Source organism: Lissotriton helveticus, chromosome 4_1, assembly GCF_964261635.1.
Source record: "Lissotriton helveticus chromosome 4_1, aLisHel1.1, whole genome shotgun sequence".
In the NCBI taxonomy this organism is placed as follows: Eukaryota; Metazoa; Chordata; class Amphibia; order Caudata; family Salamandridae; genus Lissotriton; species Lissotriton helveticus.
Window position 1 is genome coordinate 1,513,437,156 of NC_136063.1, and position 23,833 is coordinate 1,513,460,988.

The window sequence follows — 23,833 nt, forward strand, 5'->3', positions numbered from 1 at the left end:
GTAAAGTGATCATGTGAAAGTGATCTGATTGTATGTAGTGGTTGAGGGGTTGAGGGGCCTGAGGTCGAGAATTGGTCTTAATGTCCCGTCCTTCTTGGGGATTAGGAAGTATAGGGAGTAGACTCCTGTTCCTTGTTCCTGTAAAGGGACCACTTGAAGAGCATCTTTTTCTAGAAGTGCTAGAACTTCCTGTTGAAGCAGAGTTATGTGTTCTGCGGACATTGGACGCTGCCTGAGTGGTATGTTTGGGGGGGTTGCTGTGAGTTCTAGGCAGTAGCCATGTTGGATAATCTGTCTTACCCACTTGTCTGTTGTGATGGAATTCCAGACAGGTAGGAACTGTGATAGTCTGCCCCCCACAGGAGTGGAATGCTGTAGGGGAGGCAGAGGGAAGTCACTGTTTGGGAGTGGAAGAGGAGCGGTTGTTGTTATTACCTCTACCTCTTCCCTTATTGTTGTTGCCTCTGTATCCTCCTCTAAAGTAGCCTTTATTAGAGGAGGTTTGTGTGTGTGTCTTAAAAGATGATGTGTTATCTGTGCCGGTCGGCTTGGAGCCTCCTCTAAAAGAGGAGCGGCGAAAAGCACTTCAAGTCTGGGTGGATTGTAATGCACCCATAGACCTAGCAGTGCCCGTGTCTTTCTTCATCTTTTCTAGTGTGTTGTCTACTTCCGGCCCGAACAACTGGTTCTGATTGAAGGGCTGGTTCAGGATGGTAGTTTGTACTTCTGGTTTGAAACCTGAAATGCGTAACCATGCATGACGTCTGAGAACAACACTAGTATTAACTGCTCTGGATGATGTCAGCTACATCTAGTGCGCATTTAATTGAGGCATTAGATATTAATTTGCCTTCTTGTAGGAGCTCTGCTGCCTGATCTTTGTATTGATCTGGTAGGTGTTCCATTAATTTTTCTAGTTGGTCGTAGTGAGCCCTGTTGTAGTGTGAGAGTAAGGCTTGTGTGTTTGCTATGCGCCATATGTTTGTTGCTTGCGCAGCAATCCGTTTCCCTGACGCATCAATAATTTTAGATTCTTTGTCAGGCGGGGGGGTGTCACCAGAAGTTTGGGAATTGGCTCTTTTACGTGCATTTGACACTACCAAAGAGTCTAGTGGCAGATGTCCCTTAATGTAGACTGGATCAGCTGGTGCTGGTCTATACTTTTTCTCTATTCTGGGATTTAGCACCCTACACCGTACTGGATCTTTAAAAATGTCTGGAGCATGTTTAATGACTCCTTTGATCATGGGTAATATTTGAGTAGACCTTTGTGACTGCTTAAAAGTGTCTAATAAGAAATCCTCCTCAATGGCATCAGAGTGCATTGAAACTCCATGGTAAAGGGCAGCTGTGTTTAATAGATGATTAAACCCAATACTATCCTCTGGAGGGGAAGGTTTTGTTGGGTAGCACTGAGGATCAGGGATGTCTGGTGCATTGTTTGGTGGAAAACTATATGCATCGTCATCTTTGGGATATTCTGGATTGGCATCCTCATCTAAAGGGTATGTATGCGGCTCTGGTACGTCATCCCCCCACCTAAATCATACTCCTTGTCAGTGTGGTGTGATGATGCAGGAGATTGAACAGGAGAAGTTATAGGTTCAATATATGGAGGGATAGGAGAGGAAGAAGGTGAAGGAGAGGAAGGATGCATTGGAGAAGTTGCACAATCCTTTTTGGCAGGAACCACAGGTGGAAGTGGTGTGTCTGCTGGTCTTTTTTTTATAAGGAATTGCTTCCACATGTCCAGTTTTTGGATTAATATGGACTTTTTTCTGTATAGGATCTGGTCTAAACAGTTCTTCCTCTTCTATAATCTTCTTCAGCGTCGATTTTTTCGGTGCCGATAGGGGTTGCTTAGTGTTCTTTGCCTTAGGAGGAGTGATTGAGTCCTGTGGCAATTTGTTCGGTGCCGAAGGTGGTTTAGGCTCGTCTGTATCAGGCCTTGGAGTCTTTGGTACCGATATTGAAGATTTTGGCGTGGAGACAGGTTTTGTTGGGCCTGCAGCGGCAGAATCTAGCTTCCCTTCCTTATTTTTGGAACCGGAGGGTTTCGGAGTCGAAGCTTTCGGGTCCGTTACGGCTCCTGGCTTCAGCACCGATGTGTCTTCTGGTTCGGGTGTCGAAGGGTGTTTGGGCACCGAAGGGCGTTCGGCTTCGGTGTCGAAGAGTCCTTCGATGTCGAAGGATGTTTCGGTGCCAATGGAGGAGGTGGAATTGGCACATGTGTTTTTATCGGCGCCGAGGCACCGGAAGGCGTAGTCTTTTTCCTCTGAGCCAAGCCTGAAGGCGGGGCGACGGAGGGTAAATTTCGGTCTCGACTGGGCCCCATGGGCGGAGTGCTGACGTTGCCTCTTGTTTGGGTAGTGTCTGTTGTGCAGGGGCAGAGGTACTCACGGGTTGTTGAGATGGAATCGAATCGTCCGAGTCCTCTGCTCCCGATATGATCTGGAGATCAGGTGAGTCTTCCTCGGCGACGAGTGGAGCCTCGTCCTCGGAGATATCTTCGAGTGGGTTCTTGTCCTCGGAAACGTCTTCTTCGACAATCTCCTCCTCAAAGATGGCCTCCGGTGCTGGCGCTGATTGCAAACCTCGTCATGGTCGCTATGAGGGAATCTTGCTCGACATACCGGGCATCTCTTGAATGGAGTTCTGTCCATGAGGCGTAGGCCGTACGGCGCCGATAGGCCCAACGGCCCGCGTAGACGCACCGGGATGTAGCTGGTGATGACGAAAAGTCTATTCGATGTCGAAAAAGTTTATCTAAAGTTTCACGCTTCGAAAATGCAGAAAAAGTGTTTTCTAGCCGGAGCGGAAAACTTTGATCCGAACCCAGTGGCGGAAAAAAACAATCTGAGGATGGAGTCGATGACCATGCGCAGTATTGCCCAAGGGAGGAGTCACCTATCTCGTGACTACAAAGACTTCTTCCAAGAAGACAACAACCTGCAATCATCCGAGCCCAACACCAGGTGGCGATCTATTGCTAAGTGTACAATCTGCAGCTCATATGCCTCGAACAATTGTATACTGAATTGGAGCACCCCGAATTGTAATATGCCCCCGTCCTTTGTTAAAGCAGCTGGGAAGAGGATAAAGGAGAAATATTTAAGACAAATCACGGACACGAGAAAATCGAGGGCTCTGGAAAACTTATTAACAAGAGCCTGCAAGATAATACAAACAAACCCTGGTCCACAGCCTTATCTTCATTGGTGAAAAATGCCTGGGAGAGATCACTGCTCACAAGGTTTCGATTGGGCTCAATACGGTGCAGTCTCGGTTTCCCTACTGGTCAATATAATAGTAATTCCATTTTAACATGTACGTGTGATGGAATGTCCTTACAAACCTTGGATCATTTGGTATTATTCTGTCTGACATATCATTCCCTGCAAAAAAGATATTTGCTTCCTCTTTTAAAGTCTAGAGATTTTAACCAATTAAGACATGCTTTATTGCACCTTCAATTATTATTAGATCTAACTGTTATTTTAGCTGTAATAGCCTTTTTAAAGTGTGCCCTGAAAGTGAATGCTGCTATATATGTGTAACCGTCTTTTATCTAGTACTAAACTATGATACCTTCTTGTATACTGCAGTTTTAACATTAACGCTTGATAGAATTTTTTTTTTCTTTTTAACTTGTATGTACACTTATAGCTGTTTTTATGATGGAAATTGTAATGATAAAGGATTTTAGTCTGTACTTTTATAATGAAAAGACAGGTAACATCTAAGCCACTGTATTCCTGGGAGCATGGGAATAATGGTGAAGTTGGAATTGACTGATCAAAGAGCAAGGCTTCTGAAGGGGAATATCTTTTGAACTCAAAGTCGGGAGGAGTGGTAGGGAAAGCATTTGAATTGACCCTACTGGTTGAAGACTGGACCACCAAGCTCTCCGGAGTGGGATTTTGTGTTAGGAAGGCAGGGTCATCAGACACAAGGCAATGGTGACAGGCAACCTGTCCATTGACGGTGGTTCTGAACAAGGCTTGGCTCAAGTGCCCAAAACTACTATGACTGAATTATAGTGCCTCATTGAAGGGTAACAGTGGCTCAGTAGGAACTTGGCCAGGATGCAATACTTCAGTTAATATATTTGTTTGAAATTCCATGGTTGGCAACTGTAGGTAAAAGAAGCCCATTCCTCCATAGCATGACCTGGGGGAGACACAAGGTCAGTATCAGGCGAAGTGCCAAGTCCGCTGGCATCCTGTAGCTCTTCCTATCAGTTGCCTGCATCACCCTAGGGAATATAAACTTCTCTCTCATCATAGATGCCTTCTCAGAATGCAAGTCAAATAAGTTATTTAGTGTTTGGGTCCTACCACGTGGTACTATAGGCTGTACATTCCCATCCGGTGTTGAAGCGAACAGGACTGGCACAGTTGGTGGCACCAGAACCAAAGTGGGCACCAAGGTCAGTGCTCAACCCGATGTGTATCAAAGGGACACACACAGCACCATGGGCAGAAAAACTACAGGACCCTGTTGTTCCTTGGGGCCCGAAGGCACGCCAAAGAGGGCCAGAAATGTGCTGAAGATCTGCAGCGTAGCCTATCAGAAGGTTTCTATTTGCTGAAACATTGCAGTGGGACCGACAAAATTTGAGTCAGGACAGGGGATGGAATTGGTTCCGATGGAGATTAGGAGCAAGACCGAGAGGCAAATTGACACTCTTGTTCCCTCTCTGTAGTTCGAGAGTGGCAGGAAGCAGTTGTTTCCTGCAAGTATATTTTAGGTTTCTTTTTCTACCACAATAAAGACCTACCAAGAGAACAAAGTTAGGAGTGGGAAAGGGACCTTCCTTTCGACTTCAACCAGTCACGGTGCAGAGTATTCCTGTGCCTAGCAATGTAGAGTTTGGCTTTGCTTTCCCATATAGCTTTCAGGTGGATCATTTGGGCACAGTCAGAACAGGCCTTGGAGCCCTTGTCTGACCACAGGCACCAGAAACAGACTTTGTGCTGTGAATCACAGAAATTTGTTTGGAAAAGTAGCAGCACGGTTTGAACCCTGTCATTTTAGGAGGTGACATTTCCCATACACACCGGATAATTTGTGAGGAAAACTCTCATCAAAAACACCAAGAGGCTCCTGATCGAGGTCTTAAGGTGCAGTAAAAAAGGAAGTGACATCAGAGAGCACCAGTGTAGCTTATATGCTGCTCCACACATCTCTTTCAGAATGGAACATAGTTGTTGCAGAGCTGCACAACACTACCTAACAGCATGCAGAGGTACTGCTGAAAAGTTGCAGGATCTGGTCCGAAGCCTGGTGGAGAGTTCAAAGGTGATGAATCCGAGGTAATATAGCCATCAGAATGTGGCCTGCATTGCTAGACTCTTGACTTATTTCACAGAGTCTCTCAGGTCAGCAGATAGAGGTCTGTTATTACCTTAGCAATTCAGATGCAAATTATATGGTGTCTGCTTACTTCTTACCTAGGTGCCTTCATCTAGATTGTGTTATCATCTACCTAAAACGTCAAAAGGATTCCCTCAGGTTCTGGAAATACTTTATACCCTGGCATTCAGATAATCACATTGCAGGAGCAGCAAATGTAAGATTTTTTCTAGACCTGCCGGTCAAATGCCAAAGACCAGCATGCCCTTTACACCCAAGTTCTGGATTTCTTCATGCCCAAGGCTTTATCATCACGTAGAACCTCTAGTGTGACTATTTAAATGACATCATCACAGAAGGTTTGTTTGGGACACATGGGACACTACATCTGGAGCATCGCATTCACTCATTAGCTCCAACGTAACCAACGATTTTAGGCCTCCTTCGGGTGGTTAATAGCATTTAACAAAAAATAATGTCTAAAGATAAATGATTTCTGTTCTGAATAGTAAGGTATTGGGAAAGTATGCCTGTATGAAGCATTTTTTGCAGTACACATCTAGCTGAAAAATGGCAAACGGTACAGCAGTCCCAAAAAAATTTTCATTAAGTTGCTCAAGGATCAAAAAACTGTGATTAAGTCAGCCGAATATTCAGGAGTTGACTAATTGGACCTCATTTCTACTAATGTTAACATTTCAGAAATGTATTGTTGTGCACTTTGGGCGAGAGATTTTTTGCATTGGGACTCTGGTTGAGCTGCCACAAAAACTCCAGGCAAATTTTAGGAACACTAGTTAGGGGACCCCCATAATGGCGCGTTTCTGGGAATTGGGATTTTGAATCTGTATAGGAAGTGATTTGGAAAAAGCAATGTTGATAGATTTAAAAAGTACACCAAAAGGTGTGCATGTCTTTTTAGAGGTAGAGACGAATTTGAACGTGTTCACCTTACATATTAGCCATGACAAAGTAATAACAAATTTGCAAGCTAAAATAAAATGAGATCAGTGGTAGGTGATGCTCATCTAAGATGCGTTTCAATTATTTAGCTATATTTTTGGGGAGGGTAGTGTTCTACACGTGTCGACATTCTGATCAATGGTCACTTCAAATCACAATAACTTTGACAAAAATGAGTTCATGAGTTCCAAATTATAAAGGTAATGAAAGGGGCTGACCATGATAACAATCAAGTTTCACAAACTTAGATGGCTTTTAGGCAAAGTGCTGCGGCTCTTAATACAGATTGCTACCGATGGCTGTTGTTGGATTTCAAGAGAATTTTGTTTTACCTCAGCAGCTACGTACTTGCAAATGGTAGGGCAAACCCTACTTGTTAAACGACGCAAACGTCTAAAATGCATTAAAAGATGCTTAGCACAATTAGTAGAATCCCAGAAAGTTGGAGAGGTGCGATTATTAATCTAATATATAAAGCTGGAGATCGCACAGATCCTGCAAATTATCACCTGATCGCGTTGATAGATGCAGAGGCCAAATTCTATGCATCCTTTATTCTAACTGACTTGATTAACTGGTCCGATGAAAACAATAATATTCCCATGAACCAGTCGGGCTTTCGACGCGGCACAGGTACAATATCAAATATGTTAGCAATAGGGCTAATTGCCGATAAAAGCCGAAGACAGCGACAGGCACTCCACCTATGCTTTGTGGATTTTAAAGCGGCCTTTGACCGCGTCAATCGACATATATTATGGGCCAAACTTAAGCATCAGGGCTTACAAGACACAGTTCTAAACCCAATCATTGACCTTTACACTAACACCTGGATGCAGGTTAAGATTGCCGATGGTCAGAGGCTCACACGGAGGATCCACACTAATGAAGGGCTTAAACAAGGCTGTGTATTGGCCCCGTACCTTTTCAATTTGTTTATGGCTGACTTAACACCAAGGCTAGACGGGGTCAACTCCCACCCACCACGGCTGGGTACATTGCCACTAACACACTTGTCCTATGCAGATATGTTCTACTTTTAAGCCATACGAGAATTGGATTGCAACGATCAATTGATGAGTTAGCCGATTATACCAAAACAAATCTAATGGAAATAAACATAAAAAAACAAAGGTCATGATTATAACAAACTGTCGACCGAAACAGCCAAAATTTATAATTGGCAACACCAAGTTGGAAGTTGTTGATAGCTACAAATATGTGGGCTTATACTTGGACCGAAGGTTTTCATTTGCTACGCATCAGGAAACAATTGAAAAGAAGGGAACTGCTCTACTGTTTGCTTTTTGCAGTATTCTAAAATGACTAAAAGGCCCATCGTTTGCCCCATTTGTTGCTGTTATGAAAGCAAAACTACTACCGACTATTGCATATGGAAGTGTGGCTCATCATGGGAAAAGTGCGCCATTATTAGACAAAATACAAACACGAGTCTACAAAAGAATATTCCATCTGCCATGTGATGCCTCGCCAGCCCAAGTACGCCTTGAGATTGGATTACAACAACAAGAAACACACAAAAGGTACGAGACAATCAAATTTTGGTATTAAATATGGCTGAATCAGGATCTAGCTATCAACTCTGCACTCTGGGAAGCTCTGCAAAATGATTCAAAATCATACTACGCAAATTACTTTAATTACTCATTGAAAATAACCAAGATGGAGGCTCTCTGGCAAAGGAAACTGCCATGGACATCTTTTCAGATGATTATTAAAAAAGCAGCAAAAGCTCACTCATTAATTGAAGATAAAGCAACCTTAAGCCGACGTGCGCACGCATGGATGGTCCTACAAGCATATACAAGTGCTGAGCCAGCAGCATATCTGGCCTTAACATTTCCGCCGTATCTGAAAACTAAGTATATGGAGTTGCCCAAGGGGAAATTGCCGTCCAATGCCGATCAACCAATCTGGAGGGCCCCAGGCTGAAAAGATTGCGATCTATGTGGAGCAGCAGTACAGGACTTTACGCATCTGATATGTATCTGCCCAGGGCTAGGCCGCAGCCGCCAGGATTTGCTTAAGAGAAAGTTTAATGAAAAATGCATACGTACCTGCAGATCGGCAATATTAATGAGTATGGACTCAAAGGACCCACAATTAATTTGTTACATAATCAAATTTTTAACTTATTTTGAGAATTTGAAGAAAGAATAATGTTGCAATATTAGCGGAGCTTGTAAAAATTGCTAAATGTTTCTTATGCTTGATATTAATTGATTTCATCTGATCTTTTTTAACAGTTCATGAAGGCAATATGTAATATATTTTATGTCATGGAACATTGTAATGGTTTTAATTAACTACATAATAAACTATTTACTTACTTACCATTAAAAGATGCCGAACACTAAATTATTGGATTAAAATAGTAGCATGCTTGATCGAAGAGAATGATTCTTTGGCAGGAAAAAAATGCTAATGATGACGACTATTACTGAGCTGTAGTGCCAAGACGCCCGTAAGAGAAATACACCACAAAGTGTTTTCAACCTTCCACTGAAACCAGCGTCAATTTAAAAGGTATCGCACAAAAATGTTCTCTTTTTTTTCAACCTGAAGAGAGAGTTAGTGGTTCATTTAGAGCCAAGCTGGTGAGCTGTCAAGTGACTGGGGTGAAGGTGGGACAACCACCAACCCCATGGTAACCGACCTATGGTTTTTAACCTTCCCACCCAAAGCGGTACCGCCAATACAGCAGAAGCACTTTCAACTAAATTACTCATTGCCCAGTGACCCGCCATGACAAGGCAGAATGCATATTTTACCATATTTATATGACAAAACTTAAAAGTGGGAGGTAGTTTTGAAAAATATTCAATCAATGTCCCTGATGAAGTGGGAGATTTCCTTAAACCTGTGCAGGGCAGAAATTATTTATCATTGTGTGGACCGCTACATTGTGCGTGCTGAAGCAGAGGAAAATAAACACAACTTAGACATGGTGCTGGAAGGCCAGCCTACATAGTGTGGTGCTTCAGTTTCCATTGTGCAAAAAACTCTGTCCTGGCTAGCCTGTCAAAGACAGTGAATCCTTCTTGAAGCTCTGCCATCAGCCACTTCTAAATGAGGTGGAGTGAAGTGAGTTGCAGGACAATCACCAATCTTCAATGAATGTTCCAGTCAGTTTTTAATTTGAGCCATTAGGTGCAGGAGGGGCTCACTGACAGTGATTTTTGGGGTCCAGTACTAATTTTTCCTCAACATATTTTAATCCAAGACAAAAGAGAGAAAATAAGGGGCAAGAAAAATACAGAAAAACAAGGTAATAGAGGAAGCAGGGAAGAGGTGAATTCATGATGGCACAGCACCTCAACATTCGATAGCGCTGTCAATGTGCTTCTAAGCAAAACCTTTGGCCCTTTCTTTTATTCTTTCACACATTAAGCACTGGTCCTGTTACTGTCCACCTCTAAATTATGTCCTTTGCTCTCAGTGTGGGCTTACTGAGCAATGTGTGCCAGCAGCTTCTTGGGGTAGCCCTTTGAGGGTGCAGAATCCTGTTTACAAAATAAGAGTGGACAGGAGAGTGTAGCAAGGTGGAACCAAAATTTGTCTAGATCAATCATGCACTACAACTGAAGGTATCTGGTACTCCAGGGACTTCTTGATAACTTAGCATTATAGTAAATGCAGTTCACTTTAAACGCTTACTTGAGTTTTTGCTGTTTCACCAAAGTTGGTGCAAGTTAGTGCTGTAAATCTCTAGACACATGTGTTTCTGGATATTATCCTTCATCAGTAGAGATAAAAAACTAAATTCATCCTGGTTTGCTGAGCAAGCTGCCACAATCCTCTCAGCATTCAGTACCTCTTTTTGGCCCCCAAGTACATCTCCAAAAGCTTGTCAGCTCAATGGCTCAAGGGAGCCTTTTCAAACAGAAGGGGTATGGGAGCACGCTGCTTCCCCTCCCAGCACAGTTCACCCCTTAGCATTATGGTAAATGCAGTTCACTTTAAACGCTTACTTGAGTTTTTGCTGAAGTGTTTCACCAAAGTTGGTGCAGGTTAGCGCTATGAATCTCTAGACACAGTGTATTCAAATAAGCATTTACCATGGACTGCATTTACCATAAAGCGAAGGGGAGCACTGTGCTCGGAGGTGATGCGGTGTGCTCCCAAACCCCTTCATTTTGAAAAGGCTCCCTTGAGGCATTGAGCTGACGAGCCTTTGGTGATGCACTTACCAGCCATTGAGAGATACTGAGACCTGAGAGGATTGTGGCAGCTTTCTCAAGCAACTCCTGATTACATTCAATTTGATCTCTACTGATGACAGATGATATCCAGAAACTCATGTCTAGAGATTTCCAGCACTAACCTGCACCAACTTTGGTGAAATACTCCAGTAAATATTAAAGAAAACACTTACCATGAACTGCATTTACCATAATGCTAAGGGGTTATCTGTGCTGGGAGGTGAAGCGGTGTGCTCCCAATGCCCTTCATTTTGAAAAGACTCCCTTGAGTCATTGAGCTGACGAGCTTATAGTGATGCACCTGCGTGCCAGTGAGAAGTACTGAGACCTGAGAGGATTGTGGCAGCCTTCTCAAGCAACCCCTGATTAAATTCATCTTTATCTCTACAGATGACGGATGAGATCCAGAAACACGTAGACGGACTGAGACCCGAGAGGATTGTGACAGCCTTCTCAAGCAACCCCTGATTAAATTAGTTTTTATCTCTAATGATGAAGGATGATATCCAGAAACACGTGTCTAGAGATTTAAAGTACTAACCTGCACCAACTATGGTGAAATACTCTAGTAAATATGCAAGTAAGCATTTACCATGAACTGCATTTACCATAATGCTAAGGGGTGAACTGTGCTGGGAGGTGAAGGGGTATGCTCCAAACCCCCTTCATTTTGAAGGCTAGACAGCCCAGCCTGAAATTCATTCTGGCCTTGATTGGATGCTAGTACAGTTCAGTGAGTATGGGGGAGATGTGGAAGAATTTCTTGGTTAAGAAGAGTAGATTGAGATGACAAACATGACAGCTTTTAATGGTGGGAGGGCAAATAGAGGTGCCCCTGCTGGAACCGTATTGCCAAAGCCCAATCAAGAAGGCATCCAAGAATGGACACCAGATTTCATGTGATCTGATTGTAGGATTGTTTTAAGTTTGTTTTATTATTTAAAGGTGGAAATGAGCGCTTTTCACAATTTTAATTTTATAGTCTGCAAGGTTGCTGTTTCAACCTAAGATTAGGTAATTTGAGAACCCGAATACCATCCAATAAATATAAAGGTGTGCTGAGAAGTAATCCTGAATCCTTTGATTAAGTGAGAAATCTAGACCTTCCTCAGTATAAGTGTGACTTCACATCTTCATTTACAACTAGGAATGCGACATTCCTTAAATATAGCAGTAATAAGGCCAATTAGCGGTGCATAAATCATTGTGAAAAGCAATGTCCAGGAACAAACACGTGCAGAGTTTTGCCGATGATATTCAAATGATTGTGATCCTCTACAAGGGAACTATGATTCTTTTGCTCCAGTAACAAGTCAAGAGAGTGAGTCCAAATCATTGATGTTTGCAGTTTGTTGCCCTTGTGTTTCTAAGTTGGGGACGTGATCAAACGGTTATCCAGGTAATTACCATCTGTATCCCTAGGTGGAGGAGAACAAAAATGAGTGTGCCCTTAGTGAATGCCATTTTTGCTGGGCTAGGACCAAAGGTAGTTGAACTGGCAATTTGTTATATCAGACTTTCTGCAAATGATTCTTACTTTTATATTCAAGTGAGTGTCCTCGATGTCAGCAGAATCAACTGGACATCGGATCTTTTGACCGGGAGAGGATGTGTTAATTTTTTCTTATTTGCCAATGAGTTAATTTGTCAGAGGTTCATAATAGTTTCTGTTTTGTTATTTTTGATCAATAATTATTGATAAAAAATAAATCCCTGCCATTTTTGGGGCCGGATGTACGACTGTTTGTAACGGTTGCAAACAGAAAATCGGGCCGTTTGCGACTGCTAAAAAGTGGTGTAGCATGTACAAACCCTATTTCGCGTGTCGGTAACCTAATACAGACTCGCAAAATAGGGTTTGCGACTCCCTATTAGGAATGAGCGTGAAAAGGGCGTCCCTTCCTATTAGCGAGTCACACTGGTATGTACAATTGTTTTGCAACCTGCAAATGCGGTTGCAAAACAATTGCAGTTATCACCTACTTCAAGTAGGTAGTATGCTAGTCGCAAATGGCAAGGGGTCCCTTTGTGAACGTACATGGGAAAATATATATTTTTTTAAATGAAAAGAAAACTTTAAATTTTTTTCTTTTAAACGTATCCTGTTTTCTTTTAAGGAAAAAGGGTTGCATTTGAAAAAAAGTTGCTTTATTTAAAAAGCAATCAAAGACATGATGGTCTGCTGTCCTGAGCAGGCCACCATCCCTGTGACTGTGGGTGATTTCCAATGGGTCGCAAATTGCGACCTGCCTCATGAATGAGACAGTAATTTGCGACCCCATTGGGAATTTCTAAATTTGTGTGAGACACATTAAAACATTCCGTTTTCTGAGTCACAATTTGTGACCCACAAAACTGAAAGGTCATACATCTGGTTCTTGGCACCATACCTAAGGCCCCAGATTTCATAATCACAGGTGTGTATAGATGTAAGAATCTCTCTGTTTAAAATATAGAGCAAGTAAGGACCTTGTGAAAACGCGAGGGAATATCCATGTTCTTTTATCTCCAAGACTTAAAGCTTCCAGTAATGTTTTTCATCTCTTAGAATAGAGAAAATCTTCCTTCCACGAAGAAAAATATGCGTGCTTTGTGACAACTATCTCTGCTGACCAGATTAGTTCTGGGAGGAAATTGTGATGAGCCAGAGAATTAACCTCTTACAGCACACTTTTCATAGGCAGAAAAACAAAAATCGATTTTGCAATAATATTGTGTAGCTAGAAGAAAAAGCTATAGAGCCGAATTCACAGTCATTTATGAGTATGTGTGGTAGGAGTGCTGTGATATTACTTCAAGTACTTTCACATAGGTAAAGAGGCTGAGAACTATGCAGTGCATAGAACTATGCACTCATAGTCCTACGTTTTAGGTTTAAATGTGGAAGTGGAAGTAAAATGTCAAACTTCTATTACAAGATTGGAAGAGGAAAGGGAAATCAAGGAGGGGCAGGGTGGGGTATACAGATAAAAACACCTTCAAATGGCATGTCATTTGCACTTCACAAAAGTTACATGCGCATGTACTCCGGTAGTACTACTGCGCAAACAGGCTCAAAGTATTACTAGTCAACACGTAGGTAAATGGCTCATGGAGAGTCATAGGTAATGCAAAGCAGTAACATGCAAATCAATTGAGATGGGGAAACACTACAAGCACAAAGCACAATATCTAAAGAAAAATACGGAAAAAATGGTCATATACCTTTGGACATCGCAGACACCTACACAAATTAAATTGTAATATATTTGAAAACTATTTAGGAAAAAAGTCATTAAAGTTAATGTAATAAAAGGTAATATAGCTTTAGACACTGCATACACCCATGTATATCATATTGTACAAAAACAATAAAAAATCAAGTAAATAAACTAAAAGGTTATGCACAAAAAGGTCATAAAACAACTATACAAATCACAAATATAAAAGTACACATAGTGGTTACACATATATAGAAAATCTGATATATGCACATTCTTATTGAATCATATGAAACATTCAAGGCTGTGCTGACAGTGCTCTCCGATGGTCTAGAGGGGAGCAGTGGCGGCTTCTCCGCTAAGGCAGAGGAGCGTGAGCCCACTGACTCAAAAGAAAAAAATACAATGATGATAATATATTGTTATTGTCATTGTATTTTTCCTATTGAGTAAGTGGCTCGTGGGGCGGGGCTGTGCAGCGCAGGGAAGGAGTGATCTGTTCTCCTTAAGTGTGCATGACTGTTTGGCCAAAAACAGTCCTGTCTCTTTTGCATCTTCCCCACCAGGCTTGCTTTACAGAGCCTGGCGAGGAACATGTAATGCCTCCCAGTTCCCATCTGATCACCACGGTTTGGTGCTCAGACCAATCAAAATGCTGCATTGCAGCGTTGTTACTGGCTAAGGGGAGCCTGGTATTTTCTGCGCTTCCTGCTGCCGGTGGAAACAGTAAGAGGAGGACGGAAGAGAGATGGCGGTCAGCCGAGGTAAGTGTTCTGTTTTTCTCTCTTCATTTCCTTCCCACCCCCTTAACTGCCCTCCTACCCCCCACCTCACTGTAGCATTGTTCTGTGCAGTCTAGTGTCTGGGAGGGCGGAGCCAGGAAGGGGAACAGGAGGAGCCGGGACTGGCTGGTGGGCAGTTAGAGTAGGGACAGGGTCGAGACAGGTTGTGAGGAATAAAGTTCTGAGATATGAGAACCTGTGTCTGTGGTTCTTTGTAGCAAGATGCTACAACTGGCGACGAGGGTGGGATAGGCATGACTGAAGCCTACAGAACCTCATCAGAGCGCCCTGTCCCCTGCAGCGTCGAAAAGAAGAATCCACTGCGTGTAGTGCTGCCATCTGAAGAACGAGGTCAGCGGCAGGTGACCCTGCCCTCCAGTGACTGTGAGGAGCCCAGAGGGAGCCACTACCACGAGCGCTGAAACGCTCGGGAAAAGAAGCCATTCGCGCCGAAAGCGCGAGTCCCGCCGGATGCGTGCAACTTGGCACCCTTGAGAGAACAGGAGTCGGGAGCCCACTCCGACCCTGTCCAGCAACCCCAGAGCGAGACGAAGGTCCCCCGACGTGGAGGAAGCTGTCCCCAAGAGCCTGGTGACAAGCGCTGCCGAGTGCGCTACAATTGAAGCCCGGGTGCTGTCGGAGGTCGGAAAACCTCATGCCCAATGCGTGAGCTTTGGCACGCTATCGGCGCAGAAGAGCGGGAACTTGAAAAGTAAGGAGAAATCGGGAGCCCACCCCGATCCTGCCTAGTACCCTGGTGACCAGAAGGTGCCTGGGGCACTGCGGAAGCCCCGTGGGTGTGCCCAGAAGCAAGAGCGCTGTTCGCGCCAAACGGAAGAAAAAGCTCACCCCCGATGCGTGAGACATTGCAGGCGCGCCTATCGAAGAAAGTCGGGAACTCACCCCAGTCGTGCCTGGCTGCTCCGGTGCCAGAGGAGCGTCTGAAGGATTGCTGAAGGTGAACTGCATGAAGAGAACTGGCTGCCGGTGAGGTCCGAGGGACGTGTGAGCCCGGAGAGTGAATGGCCATCAAATCTCGTGGAGAACGAGATTTCGAGTACGGAGGCCATTTTGAAGTCAGGCTGTCCCCACCAATCCCTGTCGAGGCCTAGAAGCGGCCATCTTGGAGTCAGGCAAACCCCAGTTTAATAAACAAGCATTGGCAACCATAAGGAGACAAACCTGGGGAAATGTAAAGAACAAGCACTAGTAAAGACAAGAAGAGAAATGACAAACAAACATTGGTACATGCAAAGAAACAAACATTAACACATACAAACAAGCACATGCAAATACAAGAAGCAGTCTAAGAAACCAAGCATTGACAAGAGCAAATAAACACGCATTGGCAAGAAGAAGTAAACAAACATTGATCAATACAAAGGGATGTCAAACAAACAAGCCCGAGCAAACACAAGAGCTAACAACACGAGCAAGCACGAGCAAAGACAAGTACCAAAGTAAACCTCAGCACCACGGGAAGACAAATAGCTACAAAAGTGGAAGAAGTCAAGAAAACAAATGATCCAGAAGCGGGAGCAGACAGGTATAAAAGAAGTCGTCTCTCATCAACTGAGTGACTGGATAATCTGCATTAGCTTGGAACGAAACGCAAGAACACGGACAACGTTGCCACGTATCATTACGGAGGCACCACCGACCACCTACAGTCGGCACGCAACATCAAGGAAAGCAGGAATTCGCAGAGCCACGAGCCACGTATGGTACAGCTGAATGGTGGCCAGTTGCCCTCAGGAAACCCCAATCCAACTCACGGAAGCATACCGAGACAGTCGCGCCTAAGACTGACTACATACAGTAGTCACCCGGGAGCGGCGAACCTTACCACAATTCAAAAGAAGACAAGAAGAAAGTGAGGAAACAGTTCCGTGACCTCGGCATGCCAGCACATTCCACCATCATGTCGGTGAGAGAAGAAACACATACATCGAGCCCCTGCATTGGAGTGCCACCCCCAGTGACACAAACCAGCGACCAGAGTCTGGGTCCGGAATGGGACCGGTGGCTGGAGTCACTGGATGCATATCTGGACGTTATCGGAGAGCGAAGAGATAGTAAACGTCTACTACTACTACTCCAATTGGTGGGCCACGAAGGCCGACGCCTGATCAGAACTTTCTCAGCGAAAGATACCGGAACATATATGAAACTCAAAAGGGCGTTATGTGCTCATTTCATCACGAAGGAAGATGTCGATCATGAACGCATTGCTTTCAATGCAGTACGGCGGGAACCAGGAGAATCCTTATCAAACTTTGCGACGCGGTTACACAAGTTGGTACGATACTGTCAATTCAACACATTCACAAATGAGGAAGCCATCCGCCTACGGGTGATTGAGAGCTGCTCAGAACCGGACGCACAGCGCAAGATACTTCAACGGCAATTCTCGTTGAAGGAAATCGTCAGGAGGGCCAAAGCTGGAGAGCGAGCCGAAACAAGAGAATTGTCAAGAGAGTTGCACATCAACACCAGAAGAGAAGATAAGCGAAAGGAGACCTCCCTCAGGTCGGAGCATAAGATTCAAGAGGCAACTGAAACCAGAAAACGGAAGGGCAAAGGTAGACTAGAGACAAGACAGTGGGAGAGGCAAAGTGACACAACACACTTTGAGTCAACAACGCGAAGACAAAAGACTGGGATGACCCAGAATCATAACAGCCGCACAGACATGACCTCGGGGAGTTATTACTCAACTTCAAGGAGTCAATCAGCAATTGACACAAGCTATTCTGAAGAAGAGTCAAGTGAGATAGCTCACGGGGATGGAACCGATGTCAGCCTACTCAACGAGCATGACGAAAAGACAAGCTATAGGATATCGGACCAGTCATGTCAACTCTGGGAGCCGGTACACGAGCACACCCGAACCATCTGCGGGTCACCGACTTTCACAGGCAAGTCCGAAGAAACATGCAATCGTAGAAAATACCACTCCCCGGACACAGACACCAGGGCTCCCAGTGAGCCAGAAGACGAAAAAGACATCACAAAACTGGGTGATTCAATCCGACACCAGAAAGTGAGAGGCAAGTACACTCAGGACATTCACGAAAGTGAGAGAACTGGGAGGAGACCAGTGACATCATACGAGAAGGGCAGCAACGAAAAACCTCGGGATCGAACAAAAGAAATACACGCTTGGCTTTCAGATAATCATTTCACTGAAACAGCATGGAAGACAGGGCGAGACACATACCCCAAGAAGTGTCCCACAGACAACTCTAAACCTGAGAGCCGGTTGTCACAGCCTACCAGTGCAAGAAGTGCATCAGTCCAAATACATTTGGAAGAAGGGTCTCATAGAAAAGCAGCGAGAGATCTCTCCGATTCAGAGGACAGGTCGGTACAATCACTGAGGTCAACAGGATCAAGTTCAAGACAACATTCATGGCACCGATCACCTGAACGGATCTTCAACTCAGAGACTACTTCACTCATCCAAAACAGCATAGTGCACGTAGGTGTCTCGAATCATTTGATTACCCTGCCAAGCAACTTGTCCGGTCTGTCGCGATCATATCCGGACTTGAGGAGGATACCATCACCCCTGACGGAGTTTGCGAGGCTAACTCCAAGAGTTGTCAGAAAAGAGGCGGCCATATGGGGCACTACACATTGGCGTGGGAAAGGACTATCTCATCACTCCGTCAAGGAGACAAGGTGTGTTGGCGAAGATGGGTCCACATCGCGGAGACAAGAAGGGGCGAGAACGGAACATGTCCATACTCCCGTACTCGAAGAGTTCAACATCTTCAAACGTGAGTGGGAGCAGAGGGGATCACAAGAGCCTGATAACTCTGTGCTCAATGAGCTCAACATTTACGAATGCGGGTGGGAACTGAGAGGATCAACAAAACCTGCACATGAGTCCCAAAACCGAACCAAGACACCCAGCACTCTATCCTCCAATATGCAGGATCGTGAGCACGAGAACATTGATGCCCTTAACCGAAGGGGTGTAGGAAGTGAACGCACAAGCGGATGCTCAAGAAGACATGTGTCACGATGGAGAACGGACTGTCACTGCCACACCGAGACGTCAGTAGTCACACAGCAGAACGAAACCATAACAATTGTGGAATCTGAGAACAAGCCGTTCACGCACAAGGTCTCACACTTTCAAGAACGCGCTCCTGTGGTCAAAGATGTTTGTGGTGAGACGACCGAAAGATCGACCAAAGACGGACCCATCACTGATTCGACCCTGCTGATGCTTGAGGACAGAACTGAGTCTGAGCTTATGCATGGAGCCACCTTCCTGTGGCCCAAACAGACTGTCTGCCGACTCACGGGGCTGAGTGGACAATTGCGAACTTGGTAGAAGTTAATTTCATTTCGTTAAGAAAGGGGGAGATGTAGCATTGTTCTGTGCAGTCTAGTGTCTGGGAGGGCGGAGCCAGGAAGGGGAACAGGAGGAGCCGGGACTGGCTGGTGGGCAGTTAGAGTAGGGACAGGGTCGAGACAGGTTGTGAGGAATAAAGTTCTGAGATATGAGAACCTGTGTCTGTGGTTCTTTGTAGCAAGATGCTACACTCACCACTTACGATCAGTAGCAGCTGCTACTGGAGAGGAGTATTGTGTGTCTGTGTGTGGAGGGTAGAAGCAACTGAGTGTGGTAGGTGGTAGGAAACCATGCGTCATTTTTTGTATATGTTTGGGCGGGGGAGTAATTGAGAGGCACCGCCCGCGCCTAGTGGCAGGGTGCCTTTAGTGGGATTTCGGGCAAGAGGGAATTGTTTTGTTTCCTGGAAATTGGTCAAGGGGAAGCTCGCCAGGAAATGTGAGAAGGTAGGGAGGGGCGCTGGCGATCCCTCCCCAAAGATAATAAAAGTTCTTGTCTCGAGGGAGTTGACCTCTTCGTCCTCTCGCCTCGCGGTTGCCTGAGGGGCGTAGCTGGAGCAACTTGAGTGGAAGGAGCTGGCTGGCCCGCGGCGCTTGCGGTGATTCTCCCAGAGGAGGGGCCTCACGGCATAGCAGTGTGACAAGGGCTGTGTACTGGTATTCAGTAGTTGGGGAATGTTTTTAAAATGCTTGTGGTCGGCAGATGCGACGCGTTGGGCCCCTAAGGAAGAAGAGGTAGTGCGCTAGTGGCACGAGGAACGCATGTATGCATTTATAATGGGGGGCGCGATGTAATTGATTGCGGCCGCGGGGTTTTGAAGTCTACCAAACAGGAGGGAGTGGCGCAAAGCGCGCTCATATGCAATTGGTGATACGGTGAGCGATAGGATCGGAGGCGTGATGTACCTGCTTGGTACCTAGGTGAAAGGTTCCCCTTTTTTGTGGTTGCCTGACACGGGGATAGTCAGAGTAAGTTCCTGGAGCAGGCCCGGATGTTTGCTTTCGTTTCAGGGCTTGTTGTATGGAGGGCGGGCAAAGGGGTGTGGCGCGCCAGTTAATTAGAGGAGCTAAGCACGCCTGCGTGAAGCATTCGCAGCAGGAGTCTGTAGAAGGGTGGGGGCGAGCGTTAAACACGCGAAATGCATACCCTTTATTAAGTGCCTAATGAGCCGGGGAACGCGTGTGGGCATAAATTAGGGTTCTGGTAAAAAAAAAAATAATAATAATAAAACAGATGGGTGGTTTTGACAGCGCTCAGGGAGCGCAAGTTGGCAACCGGGTGCAGGCATGTGCGTAAGAGCAGGCATGTACATGCCATTGTACAGGACAAGAAATAAAAAAATTAAAAAAAGGAAAAGGTGAAGTTTTGCATGTTTCTCATTTAGGGGTGGGCCTGCATGTTAACAGATGGGAGTTGCATGACGCATGCAAGCATGGCACCTGGGGGCGCTGGGTTGGTGGGTAAGCCGAGCGCTCTCCAGGGAAGGGGTGTGATGTTATGCATGGCAGGGACAAGCAATGGCTTGGCGTGGAGCATGATAATCCGGGGTATTCAGCTAGTGAGTATGCTGAGTATTTTGTGGTGGGGGTGTTTCTCCATTGTTATGCATGAAGGGCATAACGGGTAGTGATATGCATGTAGGAATGGAAGCGCACAGGCTCAAGGCCTCTCAAAAGGGTGAGAGTAAGGGGCTTTGTTAGTGTTTAACTCTCCTTTTATTTCTTTAGTGAGCAAGATGCCAAAGCGAACACCGGGGGCAAGGAGGCCCCAGCAACAGCAGAGGATTTTCGATCCTTGTCAGCATTGTGGGAGGTCGCGAAGAAAGGAGGCATCAATTGGGCACTGAAGACACTGGCTCATGGTGCAGGAACGAGCTCGCAGTAGGAGCCCCCTTTACCTAAACACATAAGGCGGAAGCCAGTACGTTTTAAGGACGCCCATCAGGAGAAGGTCAAACAGGTTGTGGAATCGTTGACGAAATTTGCAGGTGAGGCGGTGTCAGTGGGCCAGCCTCTCATGTGCACGGACGATAGACAGAGTTCTGGCACTGGCTGTTCGCCTCCTGCCGGTGCATCCAGAAGACACTAGGTTGCTAGGTTTCACGTTTGAGATGAATTTCTTCATGGACCTATGTATGCCTATGGGGTGTTTCATTGTGTGTGCGGTGTTTGAAACATTTAGTCGTTTTCTGGAACAGGCAGTTCGGGATGTGGTGGCAACGCAATATGTGGTGCATTACTTGGATGATTTCTTGTTTCTGGGTCCACCGAGCTCGCCAGCTTGCTAGGAGGCCTTGTTGGGCTTCCAGCGTGTAGCGGAGGCATTCGAGGTACCCCTTTTGGATGGAAAAACGGAAGGCCCAGCGACCCGCATAACTTTCCTGGGCATTGAGATAGAAACGGTGGATGGGGTATGCAGACTCCCCCAAGACAGCATAAGGGCTTTTCCAATGTCAGTAGGCGAGTGTTTAGGGGTACGCAAGGTTACTTTGCACCAATTGGTGGTTTTGGTGCGGCAGCTCAATTTCGCACTACAGGTGATACCCATGGACAGGGTCTTTTCGAGGAATATCGCCAGGGAAATGTCAGGCTTAAGGATGAAACACCATTGCACTAGGCTATCGGCGGAGGTGCAGGATGACTTGAGCACATGGAAAGATTTCTTGATGCGTTTCAACGGGTCGGTACTTTGGCAACAACCAGCGCAAGCGAACAATAGCTGGAGCTTTACACAGATGCAGCTGGCAGTGTCAGTTTCTGGGCAGTGCTAGGATCAAGGTGGTGTATGCAGCATTGGCCAGCGGAGTGGGTCAGGATGGGGCTGATCCGCAACATCACATTCTTATAATTATTTCCCATTATTATGGCAATTCATTTGTGGGGCACTTTGCTGGAAAACAAGCGTTTCGTGTTTTGGTCGGAATGTATGTTGGTAGTGATGGCAGTGAACAGTGAAAGGGCAAAATGTCCGTGGGTGCTCCGCTTGCTAAAATAACTGGTGCAGGGCTGCCTCAGGCGCAATGTGTATTTTACTGCCAAGCATGTACCTGGTGTGAACAACACAGTAGCTGACGCGCTATCTCGTTTAAAGTTGACAGAATTCAGAGCTCAATGGCCGCAATCGGGTGTTCAGATGATGGTCTTCCCGGAAAGCCTGTGGAAGCTTGGTGCCCCATTGCTCCTGACCTGATAGCGGCTTCTGTTGCGCCCGAGACTAAGAGTATGTATGAGAAATCTTGGCAGGTATACTTAGCAGTCCTAAAGGGGGCAGGGTGTGAGGAGGGACTTACACCGCAGGGGGTGCTTCTTTTCATAATTTGTCAGAGAGAGAATGGAAAGTCACTGTCTCTGGTTAAGAGGCAGTTGTCTGCAATTGCCTTCTTTGCAGGATTGGAAGGCGTGACGGACCCCACTAAGGATACCAGCATGGGAGATGTGGTAGTGGCTGCTGCCTTACTTCAGGTTAGAGTGAGGAGGTCAAAAACAGCCCCCCTAGGGAAAGGTGTTTGGGTCCAGCTAAGAGCAGTGCAGATGAGGCCTGGTTGTGGAGATTATAGGCTTCTTCTACATGCTGACAGAACACCGCTGACAAGATTTCAGTTCACGCAACTATATAAGCGCGCTCTGGGCTTGTTGGGCGAGGAGACTGCTCATTTCACGTTACATTAATTTCACATTGGGGCTGCCACAACAGCAGCTAATTTAGGCCTCTCATCGGAAACAATCAAGAAGGTGGGCAGATGGACTTCATCTTGCGTTGAGCGATACGTTAGACCACAGCTAGTTTAAGCAGGGGTCAGGGGTCGGCGGCCTTGTAACTATGCCCTTCTTCTTTTTCTTTCTATTCTTTCTAGGACTCTCATGCAGTGGTTGCCAGGTGGTGAACGCAGGTATGCTGGTGTGGAGATTCTGTCATACAAAGATCAGGGCAATGGTTCAACAAATCCAGAGAAGAGAGAGCGTGAAGGGCCAAGGGAGGCAATCATCATTGGATAGGGATTGATGGGCAACGTTCGGAGGCTCTCACAGTGCATTTTCAGAGTGCGCTAGGTAGCGGCATGCCCATTCCAGACTTGCTGGTGATTTATTCTGGGGATGAAAGCATGATTTTGGGGGGCAGGAGGGGACTGAAGGAGTCTCTGTTCTCTACATTCTCATGGGTAAGGAGGGCCTTGCCAGACTCCACCATATTTTGGTCAGTGGTGCTCACTCGCAAAGTGTGGGGTGACAATGCACGAGCAGCAGCTGTGAACACGTCTGTGTGAAAATTGAATCGGGAAGTAGCAAAACTGTTGATAAGTTGTCCGATACGTTCCATTAGGCATAGCTTGCTGCAGGCATTAAATTCTGATTTGTATTGGGGAGATGGGGTGCATCTGTCCAGGGCAGGGTTGGATTTGTTAGTCCAAACCATATTGGGGGCCCTACCTTTACATCTGGAAGATGGAGCAGCTTTTAGGGGAGGGCAAATGCGCCAGTTGGCTCCTCGTCCTGTGGCGGGGTACCGGGCAAGAGAAAAAGGGTGGAGACTCCTTTTGGTGGAGACTGTCTGACCCTGCAACAGGGAGGCAGTCATTGGGGCTCCAGGGTGGCGGGAGAGGGGGCCGTCCTGCTGGTGGTCCTGGACTCTCTGACCCTTCCCTAGTAGCCGGTGCTTGGAGGAAGCAAGACGGGGAGAGCCAATGTGCCAGGAAGGCGCTAACCAGTGCTATGATGGCAGCGTCTAAGGGGTAGACGACGGAGAGTTACCTCAAATGGAAATAGTGGAGAGGGCTTGGGTTGTGGCCTGCTGGTACAACATGCCCCAAGAGTGGATCTAGAGATGCCAAATTGTATATACATGGTAACCTGTGGCCCAAACTGCGCAACCTTATGTTAATTAAAGTTGTTCAAATGTTGACGGTGCATCAACATATAAAGATGGTGTTATTTGACAAGTAATAAA

At 45.8% G+C, this 23,833-nt stretch overlaps 1 protein-coding gene across 1 annotated transcript in view; it reads right to left on the bottom strand.

Annotated features, from left to right (window-relative positions):
* ZPBP (zona pellucida binding protein) overlaps positions 1-23,833 on the bottom strand; it is a 787,854-nt gene that overhangs the window by 526,787 nt on the left and 237,234 nt on the right. The window lies entirely within an intron of this gene.